Source organism: Cupressus sempervirens, chromosome 4 (assembly GCF_028749045.1).
Source record: "Cupressus sempervirens isolate cs-2001-9-10 chromosome 4, ASM2874904v1, whole genome shotgun sequence".
NCBI lineage: Eukaryota > Viridiplantae > Streptophyta > Pinopsida > Cupressales > Cupressaceae > Cupressus > Cupressus sempervirens.
The window spans coordinates 752559516-752563177 of NC_143121.1; positions in this window are offsets into that span (position 1 = coordinate 752559516).

Genomic DNA, 3662 nt, shown 5'->3' on the forward strand with positions numbered 1-3662 from the left:
CTACATTTTTTAGTATATTTCTATTACTGGTTGCATCAATTATAGGGACTCTTGGTGAAGCACTATGTTCAGTTAGTTCCTTGGAGTGAGCATGTTTATTGGGTTGTTGAGGTTCATTTGATTCTAATGTTTGAGTGGAGATTTCTTCTCTTGTCCTTAATGGATTGGAATCCTTTGGTAAATATAAAGATGGTTGCAAATATTTATTTCTTTTGTCATCAAAGTGTGGGACACGATTTTCTATTTGCCTGGGGAGTTTGATGTAGGAGCATCTTACATTAGAAAATAAAGGGGGAAATATTATATTTTATTACTTTTTTTCTTAAAAAATGGAAAAAAAGAGAAAAAATGGTGGAGAGAGAAAGTGATGAAAGTTAGAAGAAAAATATAAAATAAATGAAGAAATAAAAGAAAAGGAGAAAATAGGGGGGAAAAGACATTATTAAATGTAACTTGTGGCTTGATAGTTTATTTAATGTGAGGGTTTATTTAATGTACCTTACTAGACCAACTTGTGGCTTGGTTTGGTATAAGTAGAGGGCCTTGTCTTGTCATTATTCATCACCCATCGTGGAGAAGAGGATGTGGACGAGGAGTGAACTTTGAAGAGCTAGTAGTTGTGCCTTGGGAAACAAAGAAATTACTTGATGGTCTTGTGAGCACAAGTTGAGATCTTCCTTGGATGTTTATACCAAAGTGTAGATGTGGACTAGCTAGAGTTGGGATTGGATCTTAAGGGACCTTGCAAAATTACTAGTGTAATTGCTTATGTATTTGGTTATAACATGGAAGGCCTTATAGCCAAACATGTTTGATGTAAATTTTATGATTATATTATAAGAATTGACATTATTTTTTATCTAAATATCTATTTTACTTTTAATCTTCCATAGTGTGGTTATTTTTTGTGGGTTAAGACATCTGCTTTGGGAATTTTCCTTTCGTATACTATATCATATCGTTACTAGTGGCTTTGGGATTTTGATTTCATATGGAATAGAATTTTGTGCTATAAAAATCTATTTTTATAATTGAATGGAAAATGGAATATATTAATTTTTATGTTCAGGTAATTAGATCTCATTTGTATCACTATTCTTGACAATAATTTGTATGACTTTTTCAAAGGTAATCAATTCATTTTGTACATTCTTACATGCTTGTGGAACGATGTTTTGAAAAGCCTTAAGTTCTTTCTAGTTAAAAACCCATGTTTAAAATCATTCTTTTAAAATAAATATTGATTGAAAAATAATTTTAGAAGGGAGTTGTGCCTTAAAACATAGAAAGTTCCCAAAGAAAAGGAACTCAATTTTTTGTAATTCATTTTCAAAAACACATAGTCAAGCTAGATATTTCATATTTAGTCAAAAGGCAAAAATTTGTTTCCCAACAATTTGTTATGGGGGACTTCAATTTTACTCTAAATGTTTATGATAAAGCTGGTAGAATCACTACAGAAGTCTACCTTGATGGAAGAATGGACTTTATGAATTTTATTAACCAACAGTTACTACTAGATGTTGACCTCCAAGGTGGTTCCTTTACAAGGTCTAATCATAGAATGGGTAAGAAATTATTCCATGTCTAATTGGATAGAGCAGTACTATTGGAATACTTAATCAATTTAATTTTCCTTTATCAACTATTACAAAGATTAGTTCTGATCATTTTTTCCCTTTTTCTAATGGTGGAGCCACTAGCTATGAAAAGGAACTTAATCTTAAGGCTTGAAAGGATGTGGTTGGAAAATCCACATTTTGAGGAACATATTTATGACTAGTGGCATGTAAAGGTGGAAGGTTAGACAATGTTCAAAATCATGAAGAAACTTTTGTTTGTCAAGGACAAAGTGAAAATCTTAAATAAGAAGACCTTTGGTGATATTTTTATCCAAAAAAAGACATTAAAATTGGGCTAGATGAAGGTCAAAATTCTATCCAAAAAATGGGAACTCCCAAGGATTAAGATACTTTGAGAAGTTTTCTCTTGTCAAATATCATGACATTGTCACAAAAGAGGAAATTTACTAGAGACAAAGATGTAGACCTCTATGGTTGAAGGTTGGTGATAAGAATTTAAGATTTTTTTATTTAATGGCTTGTAAACATAATTCAGCAAGGATAATTTCTAACATTGCTCAAGGGAATGGTGATTTGAAGACTAATTAGGAAATATCAGATACTCTCATGGAATTTTTCTACTCTTTACTAACAAAATACAAAACTCTTTTCTTTAATGTTCAATATTATCTTCTAAACTCTATTACTTCTTTACTAGATCATATTATGAATCAAATTCTAGTGGTCATTCCCTTAGAAGATGAAGTGAAAAAGGAGTTTTTTTTTCAAAGTTGAGAAATCTCTATTTCTTTATGGCTTTCCCATGTTCTTCTTTAAAGCATTTGGGGGTTTAGTGGGTTCTAAGATTTATGTTGTTGTGATGGAATTCTTTGGTTCTATGTAGTTACTTAAATTGCTAAGCTCAACATTTATTGTTCTCATTCATAAAAAGGAGGGAGAAAAAATTATGGATGCCTTTAGACCAATAAGTTTGTCTAACTCTATCTATAAGGTGTTCTCCAAAGTGCTCACTTTTAGACTACTTTATGTTCTACAAAGGATTGTTTCCCTACAAAAAAATGGTTTTGTGTTAGGGAGATAGATTCTTGATTTTAGTTCTAAGTTTATTCCAGTTATTGATTCCAATAATAGGTTTGAGGGGAAGGGGTTTCTTCTCAAATTTAATCTTTGGAAGGCTTACAAGAAATTGGATTGGGACTTCTTGGTTAAAGTTATGAGGAAACTTGATTTTGGAAATTGATTAATCTAGCTAGTCAACTAGCTAGTTAGAATGTCTTCATCCACCATCATTGTCAATGGGTCATCCATATTTTTTCAAACCTTCCATGGGCTTGAGAAAAGGGTATCCTATATCTACTATTTTCTCGACTCTTAATACTTAGACTCTTCGCAAGATCTTGAAATCAAGAGTTGTTAGTGGTCAAATTGTGAAATTAAACCATCCTTAGATAACTTGACATTCTCACATGAATGATCTTTTGATGATACTGAGATGATGAGAGAATCCTCCATTAAAAAGGAAAAGAATATTATAATTTTTCTCTAGATCTATACTAAGGCCCTATGTCAGCTCATCAACTTGGAACAAATTTCTCTCTACTTCATCTTAACACCTTGGATGATAGAAAAATTAAGATAACTAAAATTCTAATTAAAAAAATTAAGACTCTTCTAACATCATACCTTGGTCTCCCATTAGGGATGTGTTGGTAAACAGATTTGTCACAGTAGAATTACCCAACAGAATGTGTGGCAAACCGTTCACAATAGTTGGATAGGCCCTTGATATCCGGCCTTCCTTTGCATTTGGAGGGGCAGCTCCCTCGTAAGATCTAATTTTTAAAGGGGTTTTTCAATTAAAGGAATCTAAAACTTCAAAGTTCAAGAGAAGGTCATTCAAGACGAATGCACCACATGCCTTCACAACCTTCTTCGATAAACAAAATCAATAACAGAGGCACTCAAGAGCTACGCTTGAAAGCAACCAGTATTATTAAGCACATCCATAATCTTTCATAAACACTCGCATAGCACCATGAGAATGTCTACTAAAGTGTATAACAATTTGGATTTTAAAAT